Here is an 18,581-nt window from a genome sequence, read left to right as displayed (position 1 = left end):
CTTGTTTCCTAAGCTCCCTTTGTGGTTTAATAAATAATAAGGCTGTTCACTCTTTCTGTCCCAGCTCTATGCCAAATACGTGATCCCCGACGGCCAGGAAGGAAGTTCCACAAGAAACTCTGGGGGAATCAGAGCTGTTCCTCTTTTTTATGGCTTACCAGGAGAGGCTTTTTCTGTTGACAGGTTGGAGCTGTACCACACAACACTATATAGGTGTGCCTCAGTTCTCTCCAAATTAACTGGTAAAGCTTCCAAGTGAAGTACCAGGCTAAAGAATCTACATTGCTTGTAGCACAGAAACAGCTATCTACTTCAGGTATTTTTTATACTACTGTATTAATGTATATTAACTTATGTGATGAACAGTCAAGGTTGAGATTTATTGGTCTTGTGTTGGGGTCCACTGTTAAACTGAAGCTGTACCCCCTTTCATGACTGAAATTACTTCTGGGATGAAAAGTCTCTACTACACATTAGAAAAGTTTATTTTGGAGGGACTGGAGTGGACTCTAACACAGCCTTCCCAGACAAATATTATTGCATGGCCACTTGTATTTATATGAAGATCTGTGCTACTTGGTGCTTTGTGACAATCTCAAGAGAAATGATCAGTATCAATGAAGAAACAGAGATGAGCCTCTGTGGATACTCTGAGGTCACTCAAGCAGGAGTCTTCTCATCTGCAAAATGAGAATACTTGGGCATTCCAGACAAAAGAAACTTGAAAGCATCACTGAAAAAAATACATTTTGATAAACCACCTATGAAAACAGTGCACAAAGTTATTTATGAATTATCCCTTCATAAAATTAAAACTAAATTGGTAAAATCTTGAGAATCAGCATTTTACCCTCATACTCTGTGTGGGTATTACCAAAACTGAGACCTCAAAACTACTCTTACTCCTCTAATAAAATTCTTCAGGAAAAAAAAAAAAAAAAAAGGTTTCTAGAGTTCTGCTGCTTGTGGTAGAAGCAATACTGTACATTTTCACATGCTTCCAAAGGAAGGCTATGGTAACTGCGTGTCTGTGTGTATTACTAATAAGAATTTTTAAGTGTTAATTTTTAAGAATTGCATTCCAGTATATTGCTTACAGGAAACCTCATTTATGCACTGCTTCTTTTTTCCTAGGGAAATGCAAAATTAAGCTATCGTGACATTTTATTGCATACAAAATTAGCTTGATTACTAAATTAAAAAGGAATTCCAACAGAAACAGATATAACAATAGTATGGCAAATAAAATCCTTATGGGTCTTTCTTATCGTATTTGGAAAATGAAGAACGATTAGCCACATATTATAGCAGGACCTGTATTGTTGGATGGATAGGAAAAATGTTGATTTTACATGGTGTTATGTGTGCTCTATCCTGCTTATTAAATTTGTTCGGTTTTATCCTGATAATGTTCTTTGTCTGTGTATGAAAACTGTCTGGAAATGAAGGACTCTGAGCAGCTGACCTTCATTTTTGTTTATTGTATATTTTGATTTTACATTCATGTCACAACACTTGTTCTATGGTTTCTGTGGATTAGAAGTTTGAAAGAGCAAATGACTTTTCACTACACATGCACATAATAAATCTAGAATGCAGGTACAACGACAGCAAACACTGTTCCTAGCTAACTTGAGGACTTGACAATTTAGTTACTTAGCTGATGTGCTTAAATGCTTAAATTAGAAACAAGGTCATGTTAGGCTTTTACATAGCTAATTCATGCTTCCTGAGGGAGATGCACCCCAACTATGCTATGAATCACCCGTGGAACTGCCTAGCATTCTTCACTGACTGCAGAGGGACCCTACAGTGACCTTGATCCAAATATAGATTCTTTAGCTTGGTACTTGAAGCTAGGTTAAAGGAATCCAGGACTCTCTAAATAGTTAGGTAAGTTTAGATTAGATAGGGAAAAAAAGAAAGATGATATGGGAAAACATGATGATTTTAAAGAACCAAGTACATTTTGTACTGAAGTTTTGATAAGAAAAAACAACAACAACAACAAAACAACAACAACAACAAAAAAACACCTTACAGAAGAACTTCCAAGCTCAGGATCAGTGCATTGGTGCATCCCTAAGACTAGGAAATCGGGGAAGGGGGGCAGGAGACCTGCGTGGATGAGCAAGGAGCTCATCAACAAGATCAAAAGGAAGAGGAAGATCTACGAAATGTGGAAAGAGGGCCTGTCCTCTTGGGAGGAGTATAGGAGTGTTGTCAGGGCCTGCAGGGACGTGAAGAGGAAGGCTAAAGCCCACATGGAGATGAAGCTTGCAAAAGAGATAAAGGATAATAAGAAGTTTTTTTTTTAAATATGTAAACAGTAAAAGGAAGACTAGAGATAACGTGGGTCCCCTGCTGAATGAGGGGGGTGTCCTGGTAACGGGGGACAGTGAGAAGGCAGAGATATTGAATGCCTTCTTTGCTTTGGTATTTGCTTCAAAGACTCCCCCGTAGGACTCCTGGACCCTGGAGGGAGGAGAAAGAGTCTGGGAAATGGAGAGCTCCCCCCTGGTGGATGAAGGAGTTGTTCAGGAGAGTCGGAGTAGGATCAACACACGCATATCCATAGGCCCTGATGGGATGCATCCATGTGTGCTGAGGGAGTCAGCGGAGGTGATCACCGAACCGTTCTCTATCATCTTTGAAAGGTCCTGGAGAACAGGAGAGGTGCCTGAAGACTGGAGGATAGCCAATGTCACTCCGGTCTTCAAGAAGGGCAAGAAGGAGGATCCGGGAAACTACAGGCCAGTCAGTCTCACCTCTGTCCCTCGAAAGGTGTTGGAACAGCTTGTTCTGGATGCCATCTCCAAGCAATTGGAAGAGAAGAATGTTATGAGGAGTAGTCAGCATGGATTCACCAAGGGGAAGTTGTGCTTGACCAACCTCGTCGCCTTCTATGATGGCATCACCAGCTGGGTATATGGGGGGAGAGTAGTGATGTCATCTACCTTTACTTTAGCAAGGCTTTCGATACTGTCTCCCATGACATCCTGCTAGCAAAGCTGAAAAAGTGTGAGCTAGATGAGTGGACAGTAAGGTGGGTTGAGAACTGGCTGACTGGCCAAGCTCAGAGGGTGGTGATCGGCGGCGCAGAGTCCGGCTGGAGACCTATGACAAGCGGTGTTCCCCAGGGGTCGGTGCTGGGTCTGGTCTTGTTCAACATCTTCATCGACGACCTTGATGAGGGAATTGTGTCCACCCCCAGCAAGTATGCCGATGATACAAAGCCGGGAGGAGTGGCCAACAGGCCAGAAGGCTGTGCTACCATTCAGCGAGACCTGGACAGGCTGGAGAGCTGAGCAGGAAGAAACCAAATTAAGTTTAGCAAAAGCAAGTGTAGAGTTTTGCACCTGGGAAGGAACAACCGCATGTATCAGTACAGGCTGGGGAATGACCTGCTGGAGAGGAGCTCTGCGGAGAAGGACCTGGGGGTCCTGGTGGACGACAGGTTGACCATGAGCCAACAGTGTGCCCTGGTGGCCAAGAAGGCCAATGGGATCCTGGTGTGCATTAAAAGGAGCGTGGCCAGCAGGTCAAGGGAGGTGATCCTCCCCCTCTACTCTGCCCTGGTCAGGCCTCACCTGGAGTACTGTGTCCAGTTCTGGGCTCCCCGGTACAAAAAAGACAGGGATCTTCTCGAAAGAGTCCCGCAGAAGGCAACAAAGATGATACGGGGCCTGGAGCATCTCCCCTATGAGGAACGGCTGAGAGACCTGGGTCTGTTCAGCCTGGAGAAAAGAAGACTGAGAGGGGATCTTATTAATGTTTATAAATATCTCAAGTGTGGGAGACAGAGGGATTTGGCCAACCTCTTTTCAGTGGTTTGTGGGGACAGGACAAGGGGCAATGGCCACAAAGTGGAACACAGGAAGTTCTGCACCAACATGTGAAAGAACTTCTTCACGGTAAGGGTGACAGAGCACTGGAACACGCTGCCCAGGGAGGTTGTGGAGTCTCCTTCTCTGGAGATATTCAAGGCCCATCTGGACGCCTTCCTGGGCAACCTGCTCTAGGGAACCTGCTTTGGCAGAGGGGTTGGACCTGATGATCTCTTCAGGTCCCTTCCAACCCCTACAGTTCTGTGATTCTGTGATTCTCTCCCCCAATCTCAGTGTCCCATTTTGGCCTCTGACATGCCATCCCAGAAAAGAACCCAAGCCAGAAATACCTCCCTCCACCCCAGTTAAGTGGTTACTTGCACAGGAATGTAAGAAGACCTGCCCTGGGTCAAACTAAAGGTCTATCTCTGCCAGTATCCCATCTCCAGCAAGAGACAGAAGTACCTGTCTGAGGGGGAGTAGAAGTATTAGAACAGACAAAGCACGACATTTTCCAGTAATATTCTTCCAGTTTCTAACAGTCTGTGTCTCAGGGGCATCCACTGTATTTAACAACCTTCAATTGTATTTCTCTTATATTAACCTGTCAAATGTCCTTTTAAGTTGTGTAAACTGTTGTCACCCACAATTTCCTGGGGCAAGAAATTCCACTGCTTAACTGAATGCTGTTTTAAGACTTTGTCCTTTTGATTTTGTGGTGTTCTCTGTACTGCATCCTCTTCCACTCAGCACCAGGAATTCTTCATGGTCCTTTCCTCCTTCAAAACCTCTGAAAGGTGAGTAGGTTAACTATTTGTTGTAAACTGACAAGTGACTGAAATACATGAGAAACAGTGTCTCATTTTCGTGTATTGCCAGGTTCATATCTTGTGAACACTAATATTAAGGAAGAGGGAGGATGCTAGTGATGCATCAGGTTCAAGATCTTTGAAGCCAGCTGAAGAGAAACATTCAAAGATATGTCAAATCTAAATGGGAGAACTTCACAGGAGGTTATTCTGCAATAGGAGTTCCTGATGGGACAGAGAATATCAGTCTCTGAAACTACACCCCCTGACCCTTTAAAAGATTTTCACCCAGATGGATGAAAATAAATTTAATTTTGATAGGTTACAGGCTTCTAAAACAACATTGAAAGCTAAACGTCAGGAACTGATTGGTACATTTTTCAAATTCTCCTTGAAAAAAAAAAAAAAAAGATTGCAGCTAGCCTATGAGCCTGTGATTAAAACAAAAACAAAAAAAAAATAAACTGTGTTAAGGAAGTGTATAATATGATAATTATTTTTCAAGATTTAGGCAAAAGACAAGGAAGAAGAGAGATGAGACTTTTCATCTATACGGTAAGCAGGGGAGTCCATGTTTTTTTCAGCCCAGCTTTACTTCAAGATTCCTTTTCAGAAAACAGAAATAAGATTAAATATTTGTACTAATTCTTTTTTCCACACTAAATTCTTTCTAGTTGTTAGAGTTGTCTATCCTACTTGCGTACAAAAATTTAACCAGTGGCTGTGAATAATAAATCTAGTAACTTTTTCAGCTCCAAGCATGCCAAGCACGTGCTTTATAATCTCCTACAATAGGGTATAGCATGTTTACTAAATGTCTGAATCTGAAATGGTCCAGGATTAAATAATTAAAAGGAGTATCTAATTCCACGGGGTTCTTAGGGGAATGAAATATCTGCAGGAAGAATGCATTTAAATGGTGTTATCAGCTACCTGAGGTGTCTTTTGCTCCTCTAGCTGTAGAAGGGAGTTAATGACGTTGGCAGACACACCTAGTTGGACAGATCAATACAGATAATTTGTTTGCAGATAGTACAATGTTATCTCAGCACTGAAGTACACCAAAGAGATTGTTTCCCTGCAGGAAAGCGCTAACTTCACTTTTGAGAAGCAGTGCCCACAGAAACCTCCTCTTTGCCATCGTGTCTGGCTTCTCAGAGGTCACAGAAGCTTGTGACTCCATGTGTTGGAAGTACAGACGAAAGCTGCTCTTGCAAAATGGTACAATGTGATGTGTGAATAACCTGAGTGATGCACTGATGGGGCAGCTGAAAGAAAATAAAGGTAATACAGGTTGCTGAGCTATGGAGTACAGTGACTTCTATCCATCTAGAGTTTTTCTTCTGTCTTTCTTTTGACTTTTTTTTTTCCCCTTAAATGTTCCCCCTTTGCTCCTAACCAGTCCCCTCTCTTCCACAGGCCCAGTCCCTTCCCCTGTTTTCCCACCCTTGCTCATCCGATATCTGAGATTTTCTGTCCCTATCATTTAGTCAGAGCCCCTCAAAAATGCTCAGACCCTGACTATAGCAACCTGGTGTATGAGATGTACCATCGGAACCTTAATACAAAAGTTTATGATTAGTGGCAATCAACTTATTTTTCTCCAGTCATTTCTATCTGCCTTTAATACAGGAAAAGGAAATAATCTTTGCATGTAAAGTCTCTTTGTGAGGATGTAGAGCTCACACAGTGTCAAAGGTGCCAGTTCAATCCCAAGTCACTGTGACAAGTACTGCTGTGCTATGTTAGGCAAATATATTCAGATGAAGCAATAATAGGCAGGAATATTTGACATCAGTTAAAAAACACCGTATTTTCTAAGTTTCCATTTTCTATGTCCCCATAAAGTGCTTACTGTCCTGTCATATGGGGGGAACCAAATGATCTGAGAAGGTACTAAATGTTGGAAAAACTCCTGACCAGAATGTCACATCTTCTCACCATGTCCCACCCCCTTCTCCATCTCAAATACACAGTTTAGTAAGCTTGTTTGAAATGCTAACTGTTGTTTTTATCATAATTTGATATTTAGCTGATGAATGAAAATATATTAACAAAAGTCAAGGAACAGCAAGGCAGACTGCAAGGAGCTGAAGGCAACTGCAAGACAGGCTGGGGCGGTGTCCTCACCAACAAGGGGTCAGACCCATTATTAGCAGTGGAAGGGGAGCAGACAGGGTCTGGTGATGTTGATCAGGGTCAGCCAAGATTCCTATGATTTCCAGATATGTCTGCAGTGATGGGGCAGCTCTGAGGCACCAGCCTGGGAAGTCAAGTCTTGAAGACAGTCAGGATCAGCAAGGTGCATGGCCAGGCAGAGCATGCCTGCAGAACAGCTAAAGCAAGGACCAAGGCTGAGGCTTGATTGAAACACGGAACTCAAGACAGAAGGGGAGGTCACTGGCAAGATTTCTCACAGCTCTTTCTCCTGAGCTAGCTGGCTTCCCTGCAGCCTGGCATGTGTCTGCATCACATCAGCCAAACCCCCAGCGTGGGAGAAGAGGTTGCAGAGCTTGGCAGTATCCTTCCCCAGGACCCTGACACCAAGGTGAAAATGAATCTAATGAATCACTGCTGGTCTGTTTGTATGAGCCCAGCCTCAGGGATTATGATGCCTTTCCAGCTCTTTTTTTTTTTTCTTTTTTTTTTTTTTTTTGGGGGGGGGGGTGTTATATTAAATTACACACATGGATGCGATGGTTGCTTTGGTATTTTGATTCCCTTTAGGGGTACATCTAGCCCCCAAAGTCATAAGCCAGACAAAAGTACAGTGGTGCTAGAATTACATTTCAAAGATGTAGAGGTAAGTAATATCTGGAAGTTCATATATCCTAAAGACAGATATTATTCATACTTTTGCTGTTATCTGTGTCCTGTGCTTTGGCAGATTTCTTTCTGCTTTGCAAGAAAGCTTGTTAATTTTCTAGTTGACTTGTGTATTGCTACAACTGTTTTCTCTGACTGAGCATTTACAATGCTATGGTCATATAATATATGGTCATAATACGTATGGTAATGGATCCAAGGAATACGCATGGGAAATAGATACAAAATCCAAACATTTTATGGAGGAAAATAAACTTGCTAGTGAAAAATAAAGAAACAACGCCCCCCCTCAACCTCTAACACATACACATACATATGTCCTGTTGAAATTATTACTATTATGGAGAATTCTTCAGATACCTTGAGAAAAAAATGCAAATTATTTCAATTTAACTGATGTTGTAGACTGTTTCCAGATCTGTAGCAATCTCTGGCTAATAGCAATATGAATGCCAAAAAGTACACTCACATCAGACTAAATTTCTCTTTCATGGACATGCATTATTTCTGGGAATTAGTTGAAGACACAGGCATTTCTCAGGTGATTAAAGCTGAAAGGTTTTATTACTTTAAATAGTCCTTTTGCATAGAATAGCAGACCTCTATAACAAGAAACAGTAAATTATTAACATAATCTAAGGATATCTGATAATATGTAAGAATCATTTCAGTTCTCAGAACATGAGGTCTCATTGGGTGTAAGCACACCAGCACAGTGGGGCTACTTACTCAAAAATTGCCAGGGGCTATGGCAGTCCAGCAGAGCTTTCATCATGCTATGGGCAGGGACACCTGCCACCAGACCAGGTTGCTCACAGCCCCATCCAACTTGGCCTTGAACACCTCCAGGGATGGGGCATCCACAGCTTCTCTGGGCAGCCTGTTTCGCTGCCTCACCACCCTCATAGTCAAGAATTTCTTCCAAATATGTAGTCTAAATTTAAACTTTTTAAATTTAAAACCATTACCCCTTGTCCTATCACTACAGCCCTTGACAAAGAGTCCCTCCCCAGCTTTCCTGTAGGCCCCCTTTAGGTGCTGGAAGGCTGCTGTAAGGTCTCCCTGGAGCCTTCTCTGGAATGAACAACCCCAACTCCCTCAGCCTGTCTCCATAGGAAAAGTGCTTTGATGATCTTCAATGTCATCCTTCCAATCTAAACCATTCTTTGATTCTACGATCATCTCATGAAACAGCAGCACATGAAGAAGTTGGAAGTGGGGAAAGTCTGGAGGACATTGTCACAGAAACCCACACACCCTTATACTTCGCTCCTTTTAAGGTACTTTGACAGTTTAAGGAGTCATTTTTTGGAGAGTGACATTGAGGAAAGTCCTAATATTGTGCTCCCTAACTAAAGCAGGGATGCCATGCTATGTTTTAACTTCAAATTGATGTCTCTTTTCAACAGTGCTGTCAGGAGACTGGTTAAAAACTAATACAGACAGAATGAAGTCCTAGCAATGAGCCTGAAAATGCTTTTGGGCTCTTTTTTTTTTTGCATCCATATCAAGTTGGACTTGTTAAAACCTGACAGCCATTGACAACTTATTCATACCATAGCATGATATCCACTGATTTCGATGTAATATTTTAGGCTTAAGTGGAGAAAATGTTTATCTACCATCTACAAACTTTTCAATTTGAACATCTGTTATTTACAGCATTCAGATCTTGTATTCTCACCAGCTTCTCACACCACGAGCTAAAGAGTTGTTGATGTTTTCATTATCTTCAAAGGCATTAAGTCATCATCATGTTATTCCTTTCAATTTGCTTCTGAAGCAAAACTGGGTGAGTTCATCTATACAGCAGACATTACAGACTCATCCAACAGGGCATAAATTTATAGTATATAGTGATAATACCCCATGGTACACAGATCTGACTCTCCAACCCAGAAATTCAGTCCTATTATCAGTTAATTCCAAAAATGAATCAATATTTCAGCCTGAAATTAATTGGGAAAAATATGAATTGTTGGAAATCTCCCAGCAGCCATGTAATGGAGAACCTCTCTCCAAGGATTCTCCACAGGGAAATGAATGCAATTAAGGACAAAGGTAATAATCTGCCAAGAAATTTTAACTAGCTAGAGAAGACTTATTTAAACCCTGAGTTCCCCCAGTGAGGTGAACAGAGTGCCATCTCTGCCTGAACTACCAGAGAAAGATTTTAAGTACAAAAATGAATATTCTACATAAATACCTCTATATCTTCTGCTGCCTCTCTGTATATGCACTCCTAACTTATTAAATAGAAATTGATAGCATTTGTAGAGTTCTCCTGTGTGATTCTGGTTAGCACCCTGCCCATCATTTGAAGAAATCAAATATAGTATTATAGGCAAAGTGTCAGAGATATGTTTTCCCTTTCCCAATGTGGAACAAAGTTCTGACATACTGCCTTCACTACTGTGCAGATAATTAAAATTAAGAAGATAGATCGGATACTTCTGGACAGTCACAGGTCCCAGAGTGCCCTACAACCTCTCTCCCATACACTTCGCTAATGAAGAACTCTGCAAGCCTGAAGCTCTTTAAGAAAGCAGGTCACCCCTTAAAAGGGTCCCAGTGGCAGAGTGTATGTTGTAATGGTTAGAGGGTTTTTTATGGCTTGCAGACAGCTTCATACAAAAAATATAAATATCAGCTTTATCAGGCACTATGGAGTTTGAGCTGGGCAAAGGCCTTTTTCTTTTAATGCCTGGGAATACTGTAATAAAAAAAATAGGGCACTGGTAAGTGTTGCCTGGGACTGTCCGTCAGCCAGGCAGCTGAAGGAATAGAGAGAGACCCAAGAATTAAAGCCGTATTCAGTAGCCAAACTTCTGCTGAGAATCCCACTCACTATGCTTATTTGCCAAAATGTATTAAATCAGGCCACAATGACTTTGTTTTTTCATGGCTGCAGAGATCATGCCTGCATCAAGTGCATGAGTTTACAGAAAACTAGGAAAGAAGCCTGAGCCCAGAATAGAAAAAGGGTACTTGGCTGTTCTGAAGGAACAGCCACAGAAGGAAGAGCTTCCCACCCTACAGAGCAACAAGACAAGTCCAAAAACACTTGGAGCATGCAACTAGATACAATTGTTTAAGAACCACTGAGACTGCTGAAGGAATTTCAGCCCTCCATTTCCTTTCCTGCCCTCAATTCACTCCTTTCCCTATTATGCATGTCGTCTCTTAATTTATAAGTAACACAGTCTAATGTGTTATGTCTATGCTGTATTGTCTGATCTTGCATTGTCTGCAGCTTTTACAAGTTTTAAAATTGCCTAATTGCATAGTTTTATCTGAGATACTGGGAAGCACACAACATTTGGGAACATGTTAAAAATATGGTACTTTTTATTTCCTTTTCTGACTTTGTAGAAAAGTTAAGTAAAAAGCTTTCCACAAACAGGCCAGAATAGAAGTTCTCCAAAGACAATGTGATAAACCTTGTTTGTCACTTTAAAAAGTTAGTGTCTGCTTTTACACTGCAGTCACCAAGAGGTACTTTGCTTCTGCTGTGTGACGGTGAACAGGGAGCAGCAGCATAAACAAGCAGCATGGCAGAGGCTGGTGCTGGAGCAGAGAGGTAAGCACAGCCCTGATTCTGCAGGAGAAGCTCTGCTGAACCCAAGGAGAGAGTTATATCTGACAGTAACAAGAGAAAGAATAGTTTAAAAGACAAAAGAAAAAGGCGAGGAGAAGACGTATGTGCCTGGAAGCACTGGGATTATTGCCAGACAGAGACTTGAGTTAAAGACAATAGTGCTGGAGCTTGCAAACAAGGTCACAGGAAACAGAAGTTTTTGGGAAGCCACAACACTCTGGAAGCTGTGTGAGTGAATGAAGTGAAGACTGAGAGACTGCAATGGCCAGCATGGTGCAGAGTATAACATACAAAGTCCTTGTGTAAAAATAGATGGGTTTGGGGAACAGAAATAGAGTTGATGGTTTGGATGAAAGATGAAGTTAGGCCAAAGTGCACAGTTAAAGATTTCATAGATTTTGCCAACCCAAAGGATTATAAAGTTGTCTACTATCTGAGATTGAAAAAAATATATCTTTCTACATATCTGAAGTCACATATGCAGCAAGAAAAAGCTTACTGACAAATTAACATGGAAATGTACTCTGGAGCTGCCGTTCCTAAGTATTCTGCCCAGTAAAGCTTCTCAACCATCTGAATTCCTTGTGGGTCACTACCTGAATAGAAAACATACTTTATCTGCAAATGAAATGATTTCCTAGACCACTTATTGTTGTCTCATTGACTAGTAGTTTGAGCATTAAGCCATTTTAGAGGCTCCAGAGGTCATAAAACTGAAGAACGAGGTAGCAGAAGGAGCTGGGCAGTGGCCTGGGACAAGGAGAGGTGACTGCATCCTGTCAGGGAAAGGAGGAAGGTCTGGGACTAGAAACATGGGTGTTGTGGTTTAACCCGGCTGGCAGCTAAACACCACACAGCCGTTCGCTCACCCTCCCCCCTCCCTCTCTGGGATGGGGGAGAGAAACGGGAAAGTGAAGCCTGTGAGTTGAGATAAAGACAGTTTATTAAGACAGGAATATAATAATAACAATAATAATAATAGTGATAATGATAATAGTATTATTAATAATAATGTGTAAGAAACAAGTGATGCACAATGCAATTGCTCACCACCCGCTGACCGATTCCCAGCCTATCCCCGAGCAGCCAGCCCCCCACCCCGGCCAGCCACCCCTATATATTGTTTAGCATGACGTCAGATGGTATGGAATACCCCTTTGGCCAGTTTGGGTCAGCTGTCCTGGGTCTGTCCCCTCCCAGCTCCTGCTGCACCCCTAGCCTGCTCGCTGGCAGGACAGAGCGAGAAGCTGAAAAGTCCTTGGCCTGGTGTAAACACTGCTCTGCAACAATTAAAACATCAGCATGTTATCAGCGCTCTTCTCATCCTAATCCAAAACATAGCACCCTACCAGCTACTATGAGGAAAAATTAACTCTGTCCTAACTGGAACCAGGACAATGGGGAATAGGACATGAAGGCAGGATAGTGGGATATTTTGATCTGAGAGATTGTGCTGGTAGGCCTAAAATGCAGACATAGGACAAGAAACCATGGATGGAGAAAACTGGGTCTGCATCAGAGACAGGTAGGTAAGTTAATATCTCAAAACAACAGTAACAGGCAAAATAAGGGCAGTGACAGATCAAAATAAGGACAGTTTTGTCTCCAGAGACTATAGAAGTCTGAAGCTCTTTAATTTACTAATGCCAACAAATTTTTGTGATATCTACTGACAGAGTCCCCTGGAACCCGTTTGCACAAAGGTTAACCATGTACTGCTACTACTATCAGTGGCTATCTTGGCTCATGTAGTGCTGGAGAAGTCTGACTGAAAACTTCCATCTTTGGTAAAGAAACACGCTGAGTCAGTAGCTGTGTATCTTCGGTTATTCTGTTGGTCACATTCCTTCAGTATTTTCATTCGGATACTTTTTACTGAAGTTATCTTCACCAAAGCAGGTTTTAAACAAAGTACTCACAGCAAATCCAGGACAGTCTTACAACTTTCGCCCTTAAAATCTCTAGACATTGGTATGCTCACGTTCATGTTATACTGAGAATATTATGCTCACATTATCTGGGAATGACAGCCCTGAGAGGGCACCAGCTGGCAGACAGATTTGCACTTGGTGTATTTCTAGCATAAGTTAAGGATCTAGCTCGTGCTCTGCATCTGTCACAGTTTTTCTCCGTTCGAGGTCTGTGTTATTACTGAAGTTCCCTTTAGAGTACTCACAGAAAACTACAGGTGGGGACAAAAAAGAAGAGACTGCCAAAGACATATTATACATCCTATACTACAGAAAAGGTCATTCGGATCTGGCACTGTGAAATAAGAAACCTGGTACTGCCCTGGAGTAGAGTAATGAAAAAAACAGTGAGTATGTAGAACACTAATTGCTATTGGATGTATAAATCATTCCAGATCAAACGGCTGTGAAAGGCCACATCGCTACAAATTTTTCTTTAGCTTGGGGTCCCCATGCTCCTACTGAGTTTCTGACTGCCTGGTGTGCAGGAGATGTGACACCAATCAACATAAAGTACCAGCAGTGTTACTGTATATGTAATTGTCTACAGCTACCAGCCAGGAAAAGTCTGCAGGGAGTGGTAATAGCTTTTCACTGAATCACAGAAGCACAGAATCATTTAGGTTGGAAGAGACCTCCAAGATCACCTAGTCCAACCTCTGACCTAACACTAACAAGTCCTCCACTAAACCACTAAACCATATCACTAAGTTCTACATCTAAATGTCTTTTAAAGACGTCCAGGGATGGTGACTCAACCACTTCCCTGGGCATCCCATTCCAATGCCTGACAATCCTTGAAGTATAGAAGTTTTTCTTAATATCCAACCTAAACCTCCCCTGGTGCAACTTTAGCCCATTCTCCCTCTTCGTATCACCGGGCACGTGGGAGAACAGACCAATCCCCAACTCGCTACAGCCTCCTTTAAGGTACCTGTAGTAGGGAGCGATGAGGTTGCCCCTGAGCCTCCTCTTCTCCAGGCTAAACAACCCCAGCTCCCTCAGCCGCTCCTCGTAAGACTTGTTCTCCAGACCCCTCACCAGCTTTGTTGCCCTTCTCTGGACACACTCGAGCACCTCGATGTCCTTCCTGTAGAGAGGGGCCCAAAACTGAACACAGTACTCGAGGTGCGGCCTCACTGCTGGCCACACTGTTTCTTATACAAACCAGGATGAAGTTGGCCTTCTTGGCCACCTGAGCACACTGCTGGCTCATATTCAGCTGACTATCAACCAATACTCCCAGGTCCTTCTCTGCCAGGCAGCTTTCCAGCCACTCATCTCCCAGCCTGTAGCGCTGCTTGGGGTTGTTGTGCCCCAGGTGCAGGACCTGGCACTTGGCCTTGTTGAACTTCATACAGTTGGCCTCAGCCCATCGGTCCAGCCTATCCAGATCCTCCTGCAGAGCCTTCCTACCCTCGAGCAGATCGACACATGCACTTAACTTGGTGTCATCTGCAAACTTATTGAGTGTGCACTCGATCCCCTCATCCAGATCATCAATAAAGATATTAAAGAGAACTGGCCCTAGTACTGAGCCCTGGGGGACTCCACTAGTGACCAGCCTCCAACTGGATTTAACTCCATTCACGACGACTCTTTGGGCCCGGCTATCCAGCCAGTTTTTAACCCAACGAAGCTTACGCCAGTCCAAGCCATGAGCAGCCAGTTTCTTGAAGAGAATGCTGTGGGAAATGGTGTCAAAAACCTTACTGAAGTCAAGGTAGACCACATCCACAGCCTTTCCCTGATCCACTAAGGACGTCACTTTGTCGTAGAAGGAGATCAGGTTCGTCAAGCAAGACCTGCCTTTCATAAACCCATGCTGACTGGGCATGATCGCCTGGTTGCCCTGCAAGTGCCGCGTGATGATACTCAAGATAATCTGCTCCATGAGCTTCCCTGGCACTGAGGTCAAACTAACAGGTCTACAGTTTCCTGGGTCTACCTTCCGGCCCTTCTTGTAGATGGGCGTCACGTTTGCTAGCTGCCAGTCAACTGGGACCTCCCCCGATAGCCAGGACTGCTGATAAATGATGGAAAGCGGCTTGGCCAGCTCTTCCGCCAGTTCTCTCAGTACCCTCGGGTGGATCCCATCCGGCCCCATCGACTTGCATACATCTAAGTGGTGTAGCAGGTCGCAAACCATTTCCTCGTGAATTATGAGGGCCACATTCTGCTCCCCATCCCCTTCCACCAGCTCAGGGTACTGGCTATCCAGAGAACAACTGGTCTTGCTGCTAACGACTGAGGCAAAGAAGGCATTAAGTACCTCGACCTTTTCCTCATCTCTCATCACTAAGCTTCCCCCCGCATCCAGTAAAGGATGGAGATTCTCCTTCGTCCTCCTTTTCGTGTTTATGTATTTATAAAAACATTTTCTGTTGTCTTTAACAGCAGTAGCCAGATTGAGCTCCAGATGAGCTTTGGCCTTTCTAATTTTGTCCCTGCACAGCCTCGCAACATCCTTATAGTCCTCCTGAGTGGCCTACCCTCTTTTCCCAAGGTCATAAACCCTCTTTTTCTTCCTGAGCTCTAGCCACAACTCTCTGTGTTCAGCCAGGCCCGTCTTCTTCCATGCCAGCTCGTCTTTGGGCACGTGGGGATGGTCTGCTCCTGCGCCTTTAAGATTTCCTTCTTGAAAAGTGCCCAGTCTTCCTGAACAGCTCTGCCCTTCAGAACTGCCTCCCAAGGGACCCTGCCAACCAGTGTCCTGAACAGTTCAATGTCTGCCCTCTGGAAGTCCTGACTTGGCCAAGAATAGACAACTCTACCATTTTGTGGTCACTCTGCCCAAGACAGCTCCCAGCCAGCACATCTCCCAGCAGTCCTTCTCCGTTTGTGGACAGAAGGTCTACTGGGGCACCTCCTCTGGTGGGCTCACTAACAAGCTGCGTCAGGAAACTATCTTCCACGCTCTCCAGAAACCTCCTAGACTGCTTACTCTGAGCTGTATTGCATTTCCAGAATATGTCTGGGAAGTTGAAGTCCCCCACTAGAACAAGTGCTGACGATTTCGCAACTTCTACCAGCTGCCTGTAGAACTCCTCATCCATCTCCTCATCCTGGTTTGGCAGCCTGTAACAGACCCCCACCAGGATGCTTGCTGTGTTGGCCTTCCTGCCAGTCCTAACCCATAGGGACTCAACCTTATCATTCCCAGTCTCAAGTTCCACAACATCAAAACACTCTCTAAAATAGAGAGCCACACCACCACCCCTTCTGTGCTGCCTGTCCCTTCTGAAGAGCCTATAGCCAGTCATTGCAGCACTCCAGTCGTGAGAGTGGTCCCACCACGTTTCAGTGATGGCAACCAAGTCATAGCTAGCCTGCTGCATGATGGCTTCCAGATCCAAATATTTTTATTATATCATTATATATATGTGTATTTTATTAGAATAACTGGCACAGACTGGAATTAAAAAAAAATGCCTAGACAAAATCATAAGTGCCTTTTTTTTTTAATATATATATATATGTCTCTCATAAATGTAAATTTGTGACTTTCAGAGAAGACATTAGGATCCGGATGTGCATGTCTGAGACCTTCCCTTCTTGCTCTCTTTTGAAAGTATTCACCAAAATGGATTATGTATACATAAAAAAATACATTATGACTTCTGGATAGGAATCACTAAAGGATAAACATATCCCATGTGTATGAATTAATCTTTACACAATTTTCAAAAGTACACATGGTTGGAGCAACAATCTTAGAACGAATGTTGTTATTTAATCATTACCAACATACAGACTGCTGTCATCTGAAGCCATAAACTCATGGAAGCATAAATTTCTCAGATAAAACAGAGACCCTACCAGAACATCCTGGCTAGACAATAAATGGCCATTGTTCTGATTGAATTAAAAAAATTTCCTTGTGTGTTCATAAATCAAACTGAAAAGTTATACTATTATATTAAGAGCGTAAGTGTTGATGTGAGGAGCCTAGGTTACTTCTTGCAGGACAAAAACATAGGGTGAAAAATCCCACTTTGGTTAAATTAATCTGCTTACTCCCCCCAAATTCCCAATGCATTTGGGAAGACAAATGCATGGGTTAAATCTCGCAGAGAGAGAAACGTGGTTTCGTGTAAAGAAATTTACTAGCCAAATCCATAACAAGACCAAGAATTCAGGTTGATGTTCAACAGTGCAGCTGTAGAGTTATGCTGGCTATTCAGTATGTATGCCACAAGTGTTCTAGTTCCAAATAAATCAACATAATATAGGCTTTGGCTGCAAAAGAAAGTGGTAGTGGTTTCACTAGGATTGTTTCTTTAAATCAGTTTCATAAAATATGAAGTAAATCCACATGTGGACACAGTTAAATTGATTTACAAATGACATGTTGATTTAGCTTAATTCAAAGGATGGAATTCTATATGGCAGCTATAAATTGATTTAAGTCCATCTACACGACTGCAATGGTTCAATGTCAATTGACTTAAAACAAGACTTCAGTTAAGCTTCCAACACCTTAAATAGCAGGTTAGGTCTTACGAAGTAAACACACACATAGGTAGACGACAGCTGTTTTTCAAAAAACAGGACATTTAAATTAATCTGAGTTCAATTTAATGGGACAGATCTTAGCTCCTCTTGATGGTTTTTGATGGTTGGTCTGGATCTTAAGGGTCTGTTCTAACCTCAGTGATTGAATTTATACAAAACTACCAAGGATCGACGAAGAGTCTCCTTTATTGACCAATGCCCATGACCATTTTATTGCAAACTGATCCTACTTTTAAAAGGATTTAATGTCTTCCATCAATCCTTTTTTTTTTTGTTGTTGTTGTTGGTCTTAATTCTTATACATATATACAACATCCTCCCATTCCCACAGTGATTTTTAGTTCATACCTATGGAAAAGTCAGATTCTATATTTCAGTAGTACAGACCATCTTAGCCTGTGAAGGAAACCCAAAACCTACCAGTTTTGGTCAGCTGTATGCTTTCCTACTGTGCACAGGATAAAAAGAATGAGAGAGTTCAGTACAATATTGATTACCTTTCTTAATCAGTATGTTCAAGTCATGCTCCAGAGTCAGTTTCTTTGTTGCATTCCCAGTGGAGGATCTAGGCCATGCAGCAGGGAGCATATCGCTGGTTCTCATCTGCTTTTAATTCTGCAGCTAATCCTCATTTTATGTCATATCTGAACATACGGGGAAGAAAATATCAAAGAGAATAGGCGATTTCTACAGTATCATTTTTTGTAAGCTCTATTTTTGTTACTTTTTTACTCAAAACATTTTTGCAGTGTCTTTTGACAGATGCAAAAAGAAAAGTGAATAACGCTTATTTGGACTAAATATTCACTTGTCTGTGTATATTACAATAAGCTACAGTGATTATTCATTGGGATGATCTCATCAGCAGGAATCAGTAAATTCTCAATGCTTTTGAAAAATTAAGCTGTTTATTTCAGAGCCTAAATACGCGCTTGGCAACTTAAATTCAGGTATGCATTTCTCAGTGCCATGCCTGCTGGCCTCTAAGATGCAATATCCCTGAGTGGAGATCCAAATGAAATCTCAACATTTTATT

At 42.5% G+C, this 18,581-nt stretch overlaps 1 long non-coding RNA gene across 1 annotated transcript in view; it reads left to right on the top strand.

Annotated features, from left to right (window-relative positions):
• Window positions 1-5,103, top strand: part of LOC308198583 — a 117,056-nt gene extending 111,953 nt beyond the window's left edge. The window contains exon 13 of the long non-coding RNA XR_013954021.1: window positions 65-5,103. This is a non-coding gene — a long non-coding RNA (uncharacterized lncRNA). The remainder of the gene's footprint in view (window positions 1-64) is intronic.
• Window positions 5,104-18,581: the final 13,478 nt, after the last annotated feature.

This window comes from Anser brachyrhynchus, assembly GCF_964034855.1.
Source record: "Anser brachyrhynchus genome assembly, chromosome: 1".
Classification (NCBI taxonomy): Eukaryota; Metazoa; Chordata; class Aves; order Anseriformes; family Anatidae; genus Anser; species Anser brachyrhynchus.
Note: the sequence above shows the minus strand (reverse complement) of the source record. Positions and strands in the feature narration are given on the sequence as shown.